Below are 16,262 nucleotides of genomic sequence, written 5' to 3'. Positions count from 1 at the left end.
GACATACAGCCCTGTGAAGCTTGGTGCAAATAGCTGAAACAAATAGCCCAATGACAAATCATATGGATTGCTTGCTTTTTCTCAGGCAGGATCACTTGACTGCTGGCTCACAGCTGCAGCCCAGCTCCTTATACAGAGGAATTGCTCCACGGCAGAATAAACGTTGCAATGAAGATAACTCTATCCCTTTTGCCTTCCCAGGGAGCGTGTCATGACAAATGCTAAGGGGATGTTTGCAGGAAGGCAAAACTATCTCAGCAGTTCAAGGCACGTTGATTAAAAAAATGCTGGTGTGTAGACTTGATAGAGCATACAGAGTTAAGTCTGTATCAAATTCAACAAACAGCTGCTTTTGAACTAGGGGGTTAAGAATAAATTTTCCCTGTCTTCTCACTTCTCACCAGAAGTAAGCAGTATTAACAAGATGAAAGGTTGTTCTAATAAGGGTGTAAATCTGTGTGCTATACACCTTTCTGTACAGAAGAAGGACCAGATGTCCTCTCAATATTATGAGATTTATGTTAAGTTTAATTGTATTTGGATATTTGTAATTCTTTTGGATATTCGTAATTTTTCAGGTAAAATAGTTGATTAGGACTGTACCTTAATGCCCTTCCACCCCTAATAGGCATACCTTTCCTAACATTCTTTTGATAGCTCAAATAATTCCAACAATGAAGATGCAGCAGGAAAGGCTTCAGTTGCCCAAGGAAGGACCAGGCATTTTTAGTGAAACTGGTACATTTTGTGCTGATGGTTGCTATGGGAATCACCATGTCTTTGCTATAATCTCTTATGCTAGTTAAATTAAAGTTAATGTTGCTGTAGTTATGTAGGAATTATACCATGAGTGACCTAACTTCTGTATTTATATAATGAGCATGGCAGGCTTGCAATACATCAAAATGTTCTGACTCCTGCCATCTCCCTGCTTCTCTCCTTCTGGAGACAAAACAAACTTGCTGCCATACAAATGCATAGATGCCTAATCTTTGCTAAAACCTGAAAAGCTGGTGACAATCTGAACAAGGAATTCTATTGAAAATATTTTAATTGCATGATACTTGAGTTCTGGAATTATAATGGTCTCTCTAAACAACAATTTGTGGAGCGGGAACATTTGTACAGCTTGAATATATACAGATGTCTTGTCAAGCAAAATGTACTTACCCCATAATGTCTCTGCTATCCTTGGCCTCTGTTCAGCAGTGATTGAAAACCAGGTCTGCAATAATCATAAATGGAGACTGGGCTGGGAACTTGGCATCATTATCCAGAGGAGCTGCATTCTACAAGGCGTGATTAGTTTGGGAACTCATTGTGCCAGGTAGCAGTGATCCATCAAAATCATTTCATAAACTAAAGTGACTGTTCAAATGGGGACAGTTGATTTGTTGCATAAGAAAGGGAATCTTAAATTTCAATATGTATGTAAAGAAGTCTCTGGAGTATCATCAACGTTTGATCTTTGAGCTTAGCTATTTTCATGAGTAGAATGTTATTTCTTTTTTAATGTCAGTATACTACAAGAATGGACGGTTGATGGATGATCATCTGGAAGGATGTTCCTTCCCTGGTCCTACACTTATTGGCACATAAACTTGTGTTGGTTTACAAATTTGAAGATATTCAACTTCGTACACGTTTTCAGTGTAACCCTCTAGAGAGCAAAGCCTGGTTAAGCAATTCATATATTGAGTGCTAGACAAATATTATCATAATTTTATTACCTTGTGCCAGTGCCTCTCACTGGGCATTATTTAAATTTTGATAGCAGCTCAAGTACTGGTAAAAATAAATTCATCTGTTAATAAGCTTCTTTAACAACAGCCAAGTAAAACCGCATTATCATATGTTGAACAGAAGGCACAAAACCAAAAAAAGCACTGCCTTTGAACTTGGCTAAAACATGCTACTACACTGTGAGGTTGGTTGTACACCTACTGTTGTTTTCCACTCCAGGCCCATTTTGTTTCCTTTATAATCTTTTTGGTACTGATGTTCTCTTAGCTAAATGTAACATGTTAGTTTGCTGAGTAAACAGCTCCCTTTGGCATAAATGGTGCACGTTACTTGGGGGGGGGGGGGGAAGAGACTAAAAAGTATTGCGAAGGGAATGTTAAGGCAATATTTAGGGCAGGAAATACAGGGCAGAAGCCTTGTGTGTGTGTCCACATCCTCCAGTCGAGAGAAATGAGGTTGAGTATGTGAGAATGCTGATACATCCTGGATCTGTTGCAGTAAATTTCTAGAATTTCTAGAAGTTAAATAATGGTCCAGAGGTCACCTGGACTTTCTGGCAGTAGGAGAGCAGTAAGAACCTTGATGTCACTTCAGTGAATCAAGCAAGGGCAAAAGGACATGGAAAAAGTTAGTGAGGAGGGCAAATGACATTTGCTGTGATATCTTCAGTTGTACAGTACTATGGTTTTACCATCCTGTAGATGCAGCGGTCCAGAATGAATGCTGCTTTAAAGTGGAAATGCTGAGAAAAAGTGAATTGGCAGTAAAAATACTCTTGCTGTAAAAACTGGGCTTCCATACCACTCTATATGTAAGGAATAGATAGAAAAGACGGAAAGTTATTGCACAAGCTAACAGATGACTGTGCATTAACCTCTCAGTCCTGCCATCTGCTTACCGTGCCAAAGGAACAAACAAGCATGCAAGTAGCAGTGCTGGCGGGAGCTGCGGGTTAGGTTCTCTGATCTGAATTCTCATAGATGCAATGAAGTAGATGGACGAATATCCATGTGCATCAGCTTGAGAACACAACGCCTAATTAAGTCCTGATGGTCCTCTGTTCTTTAAAGGGCTTTTTTTTTTTTTTGGGGGGGGGGGGGGGGGTGGAAGGTTACAAAAAGTGTGGATTTTAACAGTAAGAATTTAACCACAAAAATATAGAACTGTGAATGTTCTCTTCCTACAAGCAAAAGGTTACATATATGATCAGCTTTCACTTAAGGTAGCGTGCTACCAAAAATCAAGACTGAAAATATTTTTCTGTGAACATGACATGATTTCCTTTTTTTAATGCTGCAAAAGTGTGTGTGTTGGGGAGGGGGAACCAAAACTCTGAAGACTCATAGTTTGTGTGTAGGTCAGTATGTGTAGCTGGAGAGTGCCTAGGTATAAAGAAAAAATAGTGTACCAATGGCAAGAGAATGGAAAATACCTAACAGCAAACCGAGGGGAAAAGAACAGGTAAAGCTGAGAGTACGAGGATTCCAGGAGGAACTGTTTGAGTAACACTTACATAAAATAAGATATTTGAAGTAATGCTTGTAAAAGCTGAATGGATAAGTCATTAAAACTCCCTTGAAGTGAAGCTTGCATTTTGGGGGACTGATTTAAAAATGATAAAGGAAAAGTTGTAAGGTATTTTTCAGAAAATAAAAACTAGGCCACGTTGCTCCATTCTATGCCAAAATCATTTGAATGTCTAACCTCAGGACTGTCTAAGGAAGGGCATTTGTTTTGGGCATGGCTCATTCAATAACCACTCCTGGTTTTAGGACAGATGGAATCTGACTAATAACAAGAAAACCATTAGCTCTAAGTACAGCCATTATAATTGAAAGTGAAGCCTCCAGGCATCTAAAAAGAAGCCAAGAATCCTGACTATGGGATGTGCTCTTATTGTAGGGCGCTTGTGATGTGCAGTTATATGTTAAAAATAATACTGTGCAGAACCTGACATTCTTCAACAATTAAAAAAAATAATCTAAATGAGTTTTGATTGTGATGTTACTGTTTCCTGCACTGTGGTAGGAATAGGACAAATCTACCATTCAGAGGTGAAATAGTGAGTGGTTTGAAAAGTTGTCAGCTGTAGGGGAAAAGATGCAATTAGTTCATTTGTAAAGTGATTGATGTGAGAACAATGAGATTTTTTTAAACAATTGAAGAAGATGCACCATTTCAATTTTTGTAGCATCAATTGTTTTCTTATGAGCAATTACAAATTTCTGAATGGTGGGGGAGGAGGAGAAAGAAAACAGGTGAAATTGGCAGATCATAAAACCCAGATATTTTAAGCAATAATCTCTTATTTTTTTATTTTTTTTTTATTTTTGTCTGATACTGACTTTAAGAGTAATCACATCAAAGCAAAATATTTACTTCCCTTCCATGTGGGTATTTGATATAGCCTAGATATATTCTTACCTAGAACACAAATTTCCTTCACTGTAGATTGCTAATCTTAATCTCAGAAGATGGTTATTGGTGTTAGACTTTGGGTAAAGCAAGCGGAAACTGTAGAGCCTTTTAGCACAGTGAAGTGTAGTTCTAGCAGCATTCATTTCAGAAAACCCTTACTGCTACTTGCTGCGGGGAAGGATAACAGAAAACTTTTGTAAACAAAGCTTTTTTTTTTTTCCCCCTGTGTTGCACTTGGCTATATTTTCTATTCCACGGATCATTTTTTCTGTCCCACTCTGTAGTATACCTAAAGGGATTGCATTCCAAATGAGGCTGTCTGAGAGAACCGTAACCGTCTAGAAATGGTGGAGTTCTTGTGACATATGCCAAGCTCCTCAGGGGGTGTGTGAGAGAGCTCGCTTTTTATAATTTATCCTCCTGCTTAATAACTTCTCCTTCCTGGGATGGACAGCAAATGCCTTGGTTCGGAAGTGTAAAAATATTTCTCAGTTGCTTTGTGTTTAGACCACTGCTACTTTAGTCTGCCCACAACTGTATAGATGGGTACCCTGAAAAGAAGAAATTGAATCTTCTCTCCCTTCCCCTGAGTAACACGGACAATTGTGTGCAGAGGATAACAATAACTTCCAGTTAGCTAGCAATGCCCTGAGGTACTTGCAACCGTATGCATTTGTATGGTTGTATTATGTGTATTTAACTATTTTTGTTAAATATACAGGTATTGAAGGCTATTCCAGGCTATCCAGGTGGTGGTATGATGTAGCATCTGCCCAGTGTGGCTCTTTATTTGCATGCTGGAGCAAGCATGTGTCTCTTGCCTCTCACTGAGCTGACAGATGGTATCAATAACCTTGATATACAGCACAGACTGTGGAAGGGTTTCGTTTTTTGTGAAAGTATGCGGGGCTTTGTATTCTGACCATTTCTTCAAACTGTTTTCAGACACTAGGAGAAAAAGAGAATCTAAGCTACTATAAAATGTATGCTAGATGAACAAGGTGAGTGCAGAGAGGATAAGTTCAGCCCAAACGTTAGCTAGCCTTAAGCTCAGTGGCATATGCAATGGTGATGGCTGAGCCATGAAATCAAGCTGATCTTTTTACCTATCTCTCATTAGGTCTGTGTGAGAGAATCAGGAACAGACACTTCTTGGGCAGTAGTGGCTTTAGACAGTCCAGGAGTAGATAGAATGAGCTCTTTGTGGAAACCATATGCCAGTAGCTACACTTCTATGGTATGTATCACAGAATATAAGTTACCTATGGCAGATAATTTTTTGCTGATTCTCATAGACTGATAGATGTGACTCCTTGGATTCAACACTTTAATTTTAGAAGACAGAAATTACATCTACTACCTAAGGAAGTGACTGTTTTCAGTGTTCATGTCCAGGCTTGCTGGTAGATTTTTTTTTTTTTTTGATTTGTCATTAGAAGTGTCTGTGTGTATAATCCCTTTATAATGTCTAAAGAGGTTTTGACAGTCACTGCTATATGCGGGATGCATGCCAAGAACTAGAAAGGAAGGCCTCTAGGATAGAGGTTTTCTATACAAATATGAGTGCATGCAGGCAGATGCTTGAAGACTTCACACAGATCTATAAAATAAATGGACAATATTGTAATCCAATTCGTTTAAGATACCTAAAAAATAGATTACTTTCTTTAATAGAAATTGAAGAAAATGCAGGATGAAAGGAATGTGGTTAGCTATATGTGTTGTTTGTGAAACAGTGCGTATTTTCGGTGAACGTCCATTGGCAGTTGTGGGTCTAAAATTCAGTCAATTCAGTAAATTTATCAAATATGACCACTTAAAAATGTCCTATGTTGTGTTTTTAATATAGAACTTTCTCTTTATATCTCCTTCCTCCCTAGCACAGTGGAATTTGTCGTATTTCACCGTGTTTGGGGAGAATTGCTGTAACCCAGTAACTCTGTTACAAGTACGTGCACTGGTCATAGAGAACCAGTTCCAGCAGCGGAACTGGCAATTACCGACTTCATTGCTGTGGTATACAGTGGGAATTGGACACCTGCTGTCACTTTTTTTTTTGCTTTGAAAATGGTGCCTGAAAATGTGTCTTATATAACTAACACTGGATCTTGCAGCTAGTGATTCATGTGTTTACCCTTGTGTTAACTTACCTTCACAATGCTGTTTCGTGTGGGTCACTGTATACTTTCATGCACGAACTGCAATAAGATTCATTAGTCTGAGTACCAGCCCAATTTAATTTGCGTAGTTCTGACTCGTGTTTTAAGGTTTATACTGTTTAGGACTTCCATTGAAACTATTTTTTCATTTTGGTAATGGGAAATCACTTCTAAACTCTCCCTGCTTTTCTGCAATCACAATGTGTTTGTAGGAGAAGTGGTTTTGTGGTTTATATAGGCAGCTCTTGCACGTGCCAAATGACAGTGTTTTGCTTGCTCCTTCATAGGCAAAAGAATATTAAATGAACAGTACTTTAAAATGTTTTCCATATTGCTAGGGTATATGGGGGACTTTTCAGAGTGTACTTAACGTGTCCAAGGTGCTTTTTTCGTTTTTTTGAAGGTATACACAGCATGTATGATCAGTGGCATAGGGCACAGTGAGCTGAAGTGTATGAAGCATTATTAATAATGAAACAGAAAATATTCAATGTGCACATAACACCAAACCAGTATTTAAGAACATGGAGTACAAAGAAAAACTTTATCCAGTGTCTTAAGTGACCAAGAATCATGAGGCCTTAGCATGAAACTGGTACCGTTATAACTCATGGGGAATTTCTTAAAGCCTATGCTTCTTGTGATGGGTTTGGCTTAGTGATGGTGTGTCTGCTGTGACAAGTTAGGAGCGCTGTAATAACCTAGGGTAAGCTGATGCACAGTATTTGAAAAGAACTGCTTGCTTGCTAGATCCAAAGCAAACAAAGCTGTACAATATAGTAAAAATGTCATTAGTAAAATATAGACAGTACTGAAGGTGCATATTTAAATGCTTCTGTAAAATTCTGAGATACAGTTCTCTCAAGTAACGTGGGGATGTCACATTTTACTGCTATCTCATTTTTCTCTAGAGGAACCAGCCAACTAGCTCTAAGTACTCTGGTAAAACTGATCTTTAGTAATTAGAGGTACAGTTCTGTGTTAACCACCTACCACTGCTAGCACAGAAGAGATTAAGATTTGTATCTGAGGTAAGAAAGGGAAATGATCCTTACTAGAAATTGTTACTTACTGTAATACACATGATGCAATACAAAATATGGATTTCTAATACTGAAAATATTAAAGAGCATTTTAGAAAATTATTTCTACCATATATTGAGTTCTGGTCAAGAGCAAGAATAGAAAAATAACTACTCTGATATTTATAGTGCTTATATAGAGTTGCAGAATGTGTGAAAAGGACATCATTTTTATTTTTGATTATATACAATGAAACTTTTATATGTCCTTCTGGGTTAAGCATGCCTCTAGAAAACAGTTATCTTTTACATAAGAGCATCCTCTGGCTTTTGGACAAAGGTTTTCTTAAGACTTTTACAGAACCTAGCTATGATATGCCCTTCTGGTTTGGTTTTGTTTTGTTTTGTTTTGTTTTATGATGTTCTTGTTTAACTTACTGCATTTGAAATCCACAAGCACACACAATTTTTAACTTAAGTGGAAGAACTTGATGTGGACCTAAGTGACTGCTAGTCCAAGTGCAGCGTACCATGGAGTGTTTCCTGTTTTGTAAGCTATGGGGTCTTGCTATCAAAAAGTGGAGGGAGACAGATTTCAAACCTACCTACTATGTGAATGACTTGCATTTTACTACAGTGCAGTTTTACTCCATCGTCTGTTTTTTTTTTCACTTAAAAGGATTTATCGGACATGCTTGTTAATGGGTAGCAGTATTAGTCTGAAGGATTTCAGACAGTAATTGTAGAGACTATCTAAAATGCTTGAGGTGAGGTGTTAGAGCTTTCAACCCTCCAATAACTGAAAAAAGCTAAGAATCTCAAATTCTGATCCTGTGTTATCTTTCAAATTGACCTGGCAGTCTGAGATGTGGGAGTCTCTTAATTACAGACCCCCATCCATTCTGATGCAGGTGATAGTTTGTTAGTCAGTGGTGACCCAGTCTGCTTAGTACACAACCTCCCTAGAACTTCCAGAGAGCATGAGGTGTCTGGGAGCTGAGAGCCCCGTGTGAACAGGACGTGCACCTAAAATACCTCCCTTTCTCACAGGGTACCAGACAGATAGATAAATGCTGATTCTAGTTGTTAGAGGCTTGTGTCAGCTTTGAACTGGTGACTTGGGCTGCTGCTTTGGCATAACTAGTTTGGTTTTGTGGGCTTGGGGAAGTTGGACTGTAGACGAATTGCTGGATCATTACGTAGCTTCCTATCTGAACTCCCCAATGGACATGATTCTCTTTGCAAGAGGACAAGTTTCCACCTCCCCTACCTTTAAGCTCTCTACATGCTTCAAGGAGTTATTGTAATAGCCAGTGACAGCAATGTGCTGACTTTCTGATCGCATGAGACCAGTCTGAGAAAGTGGTGTGAAGACTTCAGCAGAAGCCACTGGAGTCCTGCTAATGTGTTCAGTGGTTTCGTACCATTGCTACTCATGATGGTATTGCAGTTCCATTTTTAGTGCCAGCTTTTGGATGTTGCTAATTGCTGCTATCCATCTCTTCTGTTCAATTCCTATAGGCTTTAGGGCAGAAGAGATGAATGCAGAGATGCTGTAAGAACTACTGTCTTTTTGTGTTAAGAGATTCCTCTGGCAATATGTTTAGTCATTATTTGGAAAGTGAAGTAATGACAGAAGGCAAAAACGTGGTGCCAGGTCTGAATGCTGTTTGTTTTATGCTGGTCCTCAAGTTTGCTGAGGATCCCTGGATCGAATGTTTCATGTTGGCTAAAATCAAACTTCACATCTTTCTATTCTATTAGATAAGTACTTGTTCTGGTGCTGATATTGGAACACTTTTTACCATTTAAATACAAAAACATCACAGCAGTGATACGGGACTTCGTTATCTCTCGTATTTCCAAGGAAAAGCTTTTGTATGCTTTTCCTGTTTTCAGTACGCCAACGACTTGATTTAATAAGCATACTTCTGAATAGTGAAGGAAAAAAGACCTTATGATTGGCATTAAGTTTTCAAAGCTCAAAGTTTATACTGTCTTGTTTGTTTGTTTGTTTTTGACATCTTTGAGTTTACCTTTATTCTGACTTCAGAGATCTTCCCAAAGATTACTTGCTACCAGCAGCATTTCATCTGTTCCTAATCATAATGTGCAGAGGGAATGCTTGTGACTCCACAATTTAAGGGGAGTATCTCAAGGTGATGCGTCTAGCTCAAAGTGTTAGAAGCAGTCTGATAACAAAGATAACATTATTGCTGTTTAATATGTTTATCAATGACATAGGCAGTGGGATTGAGTGCACCCACAGTAAGTTTGCAGATGACACCAAGCCAAGTGGTGCAGTCAGTACAGCAGAAGGAAGGGATGCCATCTAGAGAGACCTGGACAAGTTTGGGAAGTGGGCCCTTGTGAACCTAATGAGGTTCAACAAGTCCAAGTGCAAGGTGCAGTATCTGGGTCAGGGCAATCCTGGACATGAGGCCAGGCTGGGAGATGAACTCACTGAGAGCAGCCCTGCAGAGAAGGACCTGGGGGTTCTTATGGGTGAAAGCCTCGACATGAGCTGTGTGGACCTGCAGCCCAGAAGGGCAACTGCACCCTGGGCTGCATCACCAGAGGAGTGGGCAGCAGGTGGAGGGAGGTGATTGTCCCCCTCTGCTCTGCCCTTGTGAGGCCCCACCTGGGATCCTGGATCCAGGGCTGGGGCTTCCAGCACAAGAAGGATGTTCATCTCTTAGAGCGGGTCCAGAGGAGGGCCACAAAGACAATCACAGGACTAGAGCACCTCTTCTACAAAGAAAGAGATGGAGATCTTCAGCCTGGAGAAGAGAAGGCTCTGGGAGACCTCATTGCAGCCTTTCAGTACCTAAAAGGTACCTGTAAAAAGATGAAGAGCAAATGTTTACACGGGCAGATAGTTACAGGACAAGGAGGAACAGTTTTAAACTAAAAGAGGGTAGATTTAAATTAGCTGTTAGGAGGAAATCCTTCACTCAGAGGGTGGTGAGGCACTGGAACAGGTTGCCCAGAGAAGCTGAGGATGCCGCATCCCTGCAAGTACTCAAGGCCAGGCTGGATGGGGCCTTGGGCAGCCTGATCTAGTGGGTGGCATCCCTGCCCATGGCAGGGGGTTGGAACTAGATCCCTTCCAACCCAACCCATTTTATGATTCTGTGATAATTCTGCAGTATATACTTTGGCCTGTGTGCATCATATGTGACTGGTTAGATTTAGCCTTCTGAAATAACTTTTCTGTTGCATAGAAAATTTTTAGAGATCCTGTGCAGTAGAATGCTGAACTGAATGAAAGCACTGCATTCGAGGTGGCCATTAGACTCTCTCATATTGTTTAGAAAAGAACAAAATAACTATTAGGACATTACTGTTACCAAATAATCCATGAAAGTAGTTTTCCTACTGTGTGAGGTAGTTCTTTATCTCAGGATTAAAATGCAATGCAGTAATCATACTCCTCTAACTGATTTTCTATTACTTTTGTGATAGGCAGGCCCAAAAGCACGTCTTTGCAGTGACTGCTTATTCCTTCATTCAGTTATACAAGTAACAGTATCCTGATGAAAGGGTTCTAGTTAGTGGTGAAATTAATACTTTTCTCATCCTCAAACTTAACTTGTTAGAATACCACTCGCTGGATGGGTCTCACTATACTTAAAATTTTACCAGTTGTTTTAAGAATCTTCAGTACAGTAGATTTTTTTCTAACACTGTCCTGCAAGCTAGCTCTTTTTTCTTTCTTTTTAAATCTCCCTTCCACATGTTTGTGTTATTGGACATACTGTTTTGCACACTGCTGGCAATGCACTGATGCTGACCTAGACCTACTTAGCAAAGGGAAAAACAGCAAACATGCTTGTTTGGGGGACTCAGGGAGGTTTTAGGTATCTGATGACTATGTGCAGCAAGCAAGGTCACTCTGTTTTAAGACTTGATTCTCCCTGTTTTGAATTGTTGCTTAGAACATATGTTGATGGAAACTATACTGAAGCCTTCTCATGGTATAAATAGTATTGTTTATATAGCCATTAATGAAGTCTCCCTGAAGTCTTCTTGTGAGTAATCTTATCCATGTTACAAATGCTGCAAGACATAAGATACTACAAAAGGCGATCTGTAATGGGTGTAGTTTTCTTCCCTGAGAAAAATTCTATGCTCAAAGCAAGGCTTAATCAAATACATTGACCTAGTATTGCTCTGTAAAGGTTTGGTTCAATGTTTTCCTTTTGTAACAAATGAAATTAAAATGCCCTTCAATATGTGATTACTGTTTATTCCTATTTGTAGTTGATCTCCTGAAATTCGTAAGAAATAAAATTGGTTCTCGAGGCTTGCAAGATGAATTTCAGATAGTGTATGATTATTTAACCTAGGAGTTTTAGAGGCTGTTACAAATCTTAAGCTTTACCCTGTTTTTTGTATTCTGATGGGAATGGCATCTTTAAACGGGTCAGTAGATAGGACTGAGCTGGTTATCGCATTGGTGGTTGTAGGGCTGTGGAACTATGTAGAAGTCCTGTCTGTCATCTTCCTGCTTGGTGTGTTTATAGGAAGATGGTGAGTGTCTCTTGGGCATGCAAAACAAAGGAGAAATCATTTTTGTAACATGAAGTGAGATGTCTTTTGAAATTTTCAGTTTTCAAGGATGTGGACTGACAGAGGTTGATGGCACACAATTTAAACTTACACAAAAATTATTCAGGATTTCATAATCACTGTTGTTTGCTATCTCTTGTAAATCTTGAGTGCTGTTTTCTTGTTTGCATTTTCTTTGTCTTTGGTTTATGGTTTTCTATGATAGTATCTGTTCCTTCTGGCCTCTACTTGAAATGGAATTACAGTAAATACTGTTATTAGCAGAGTCATTTCTGCTTCTGTTGACAGTAACAATCTTAAAGAGGATGTGTTTTCCTGTATTTTGTACTGGGAACATTGTTCCCTGGGTCAGGAAGGAGACAAACTTGTACTTCTATATAGTGTGCATGCAGGTTAATATTTAGTTCTGGTCCAAAAGGTGATGAAATATTGGAAACCAGACAGGGATGAGCAAAGAATTATTTTGGGAGAAAGTGGCATGACATTTATTACATCATTGGTATAACTCATATGTAAATGGGTGATGTTCTCTTTAAAATAATGTACTGTAGCTTAGAAGACAGATATCTCTTCTTCCTGTAAGGTCTGCCTTAAAAGAAATAATTCAATGGACTGCCAGAAATATTATCACTTTCTCATGGCTTCAGCAGTGACAATATCCTTGTTTTTCTCTGGGTCCAAAGGAGAAAATAACCCAGAGTGTAGCACATGCTTAGTGTAAGCAGAAACATTAAATACTGAACCAACCCCCTGGATTTCATAACATGCTTAAGGAAAATCTAATGCTTTATTTCAAACTACAAGTAGTTTCTCAGCAGTATGTTCATTCAGCCCTGCAAAACAATTGCAAATTCCATTGAGTAAAATTGGTGATCTGAGTGACTCCTTGGAATTTATTTGAGTAAATCTTAACCTCAAATATGCAAACTTAGCAATTATGAAATTTAGCAGCTTTTTCACCTGTTGGTAAACCTAACAACAAAGAAGGTATGATAGTCCGTCTATCCCAATGTTTAGCTGTACTGAGCTGGAGAGATTCTCTTGTGAGAGCAATTGATTCTAGCCTTTGTGCAGCTGGACAAAACTGAGCAAACACAAAAACCTTGTAGCTGCCTGGCCTTTACCTTGCAACTTCTCTTGGACTAAAATACCTTCATCAAAATTCTTCTTGAGTTTTAGTGCGAGGAATAGTGAGATGATGAAAAGGTCGTCTTGGATGGTTGGCTGCTGCTACTAGTGACTCTGGAATCCTGTGAGCACTCTGAAGTACTTTCTCTGTTTAGATGGCTTAGAAGATTGTTATTCTACTCAAGAGGAGAAACAGAAAATTAAGGCGTTAAATCCTGTTGTCTCAGCTGTATTTGAAAATTTGATAGTACAAGCAATTACATACAGAGTCTTTTATAATCGTAAGATGCATGTTCTGCAAGATGTAATTTGCTGAAAACTGAGTGTGGGAAGGTGTCAGTTAAACATTTTATTCATTAATTTTCTCATTACTCATGGGGATGCATAGGTGAGTTCATTTCTCCTCTTCTTGTGTTCATGTAACTTTCAAGGATATAGAAAAAAGCTACTTTGAAGTTACCTTTGGTCTACCAGCATTCATATGCATCTCTAAATCTAACAGCTCAACCAGAGAGGTTCTAGCCTGTATTAAAATAAATCTTGCAATAACAGGTAATGCTATGTGGTAATTAATACCGGTAACACCCAAATTCTCAGAGCTCTCGAAAAGGTCAAGTGTTCCTTGTATGGGTAGATACTGCATTGGGTATACAAAATGCTGCAGTGTATTTTTGTGATGGCAAGAGATAAGTGTTAAATGAAAACTCATTTTTATCCTTAAGTGAAAGGCAGTGATAATGGCCTAAGTGATAATGTGAAAGGCCACAAGTAAAAAGGCAATGGTAACAATTTCAGAAAAGTTTATTTGGAAAACAACTAAGCTCAAGAACAAATCTTGAGTTCTTACATCTCCTGGATATTAACGATAGAGCGTGTCAGGCAGCTACTTGCTGTGGCTTTCTGTTCAGGGAGCAGGTGGTTCATTCTGCTCTGAGCAGCAGTTTTCAACGATACTGAATGCTCTTCTGTTCTAAGGTCTTTCATGATGGCTGTCAGTATCACGGACTGATATTCGTACTTGTAGGCATAGCTGGTCACATACACTCAGTCCACTGAACTACAGCCCTACTACCACCCCCAGAGTATCTTCTGGGGCAAGAAACAGTTTTTGTTTTCATTTCCCCCTTTCATCTCAGATTGTGCTTTTAAAATTATCCAGATTCCTTTAGTCTTGAAGAAAATTAAGATAACGTTATAACAAGTAATGAAGGGGGAGGGGGAGGCATCTATTTTTGGCACTTCTACAATAGATCTTGAAAATTAGTTTTTAGTACTGCTTATTTCCTGGAATTAGTCTTATGAAACTTTTACTTGCCATAACTTTTTCCTACCAGCACTAGCATAATACACTAGTCATTGCAGATGAAGTAATTCTAATAAGAAAACAGTTTATTTTGTTCTTATTTTCAGACTATGGAAGATGGGAAGTATTTAGCACTGTGTATGTTGCTGAAGAAATACTCATCTTTGATTTTCAGGGAGGCAGTGTTGGTCCTAGCTTGTTACTGAAGTGCTACAGTTTGCAAACAGTTTACTTGATGTAATTTTCTTCAGTGTAACTACAAGGTTTTTAATTAACTAAAACCCAGATGTTTTTATCATGTGAGACCATAACAGCCATCCTAAAAATAGGAAAGGATTATTTTTTTTTTTAACTTCCGTTTTTAAAACAGATCGAAAGGTAGTTCATATGAGGCAAAAAGCAAGTATGGAACCCCCCAGCCTGAATAGCTGGAGGAATTGTATGCTGCGTTGGGTACCCGGCTTGGCTCCGACTGAGGTGTTGGCTTGCCTGGCTGTTAGGGCTGCAGCAGAGATGCTGGCTGATGCCCAGCATAGCTGTGCTCCTGCTGCTGCCTTATGCTGGTGCATCTCTGCTCCGTCTGATGCTGGAGATGTTTCCTGGCATGCAGCAGTGTGCAGTGCCATAAATACACTGGGGCAACTTGAGGGAACACAAAGTGGCAGACTTGCTTTATTTTTGCAGTGCCAGATCAACCGATAATCTCAATGATTTGAGGGTAGCCTTTAATATGGATTTAACGAGCTCCCCAGCACACATAAGTGATCACTAATTAACTTAATATTGGTCTTTGATCAGGAGCTGGATGAGGATGCTGAGACAAATATATTTTCAATAATAAGAATTGCTTCATTTTATTATTTCTCTCACTGATTATTGAAGAACTTTCATGTCTTATACCATGCTGTACTAATGCACACAAAGTTGAGAGATGATAGCTGATTTTTTGCAGGCACTGTTCCGGCTGCATTTTTGGCAAACCTGGATCGAAAGAAATGTTTAATGAATTTTGCAAATTAATATTGATCCTCATTTTATTTGGGTCCCTCTGAAGATTTTGAAATCCTCATTTTATTTGGGTCCCTCTGAAGATTTTGAAATGGAAAGGGTATTTTAAGGCTTTATTTTGTTCTGGAATCCCATGCTTTAATTTGTTTGATTCCTGATTCTCAGCCTTACCTTACTAAGCCTATTGATGCAGTTAGGGTTTCTGTAGCAATGTGGCTGAATTGTTTTGGAGCAAGGAAGGAACAGATATGGACAAATGGTTATACGTTTTAATTTGGATTTTGTGTGTTCATTAAATGCTGGGAGTCATTACATTTCGATTCATCTTTAGAGGAAGAAAATTTGCTAGTATGAATAACTTTAAATTCAATATCCTTATTAAAAAAATGCTTGGGGGTGAGGAGCAGGGAGGAGGGGCTGAAAAGGTTTTGCTTCAGTTGGACTGATAAAATTACCTCACCTTGAGAAAAATATGGCCTTTAAGAGCTTCTGTAACCTCAAGGTTTTTAACCCTTATTTTTAAACAGCTATAAGAAACAGACAAGTGTGGTGGTTTTAAAATATTGTACATTACTTGTACTCACAAACCATAGCACTTTCTGGGTAGTGCTTGATAAGTCTGGGGATTAGATTCCTTAACTTATTGGCCAACTGAAAATAGAGTGAAGAAAGGCTTTAAAAAAAAAAAAAAAAAGGTGCTAATTAGCTTCTAGAATATCAGAGGTTGGTGGTTTTCACTGTTCCAAATCTGATACATAAATCTGTATTACTCTGTGTTTGCAGAAGGTCTTTATTGAGGTCTCAGAGGGTGATAGCATATATTTTCATATTCCAGTTATTGGCTTCAGCTGTTCTTTCTTAACTTCTAATAGATTTATTCTAAATCTACATAGAACTGCTTTCTTTTTT

General features: G+C 38.7%; 1 protein-coding gene across 11 annotated transcripts in view; it reads left to right on the top strand.

Moving 5' to 3' along the window:
- The window catches only part of IQSEC1 (IQ motif and Sec7 domain ArfGEF 1), a 344,442-nt gene that overhangs the window by 53,128 nt on the left and 275,052 nt on the right, over window positions 1–16,262 (top strand). The gene's annotated exons all lie outside the window — the stretch shown is intronic.

The sequence above is a fragment of the Anser brachyrhynchus genome, assembly GCF_964034855.1.
Source record: "Anser brachyrhynchus genome assembly, chromosome: 10".
Classification (NCBI taxonomy): Eukaryota; Metazoa; Chordata; class Aves; order Anseriformes; family Anatidae; genus Anser; species Anser brachyrhynchus.
This window is presented reverse-complemented; position numbering and strand designations above follow the sequence as displayed.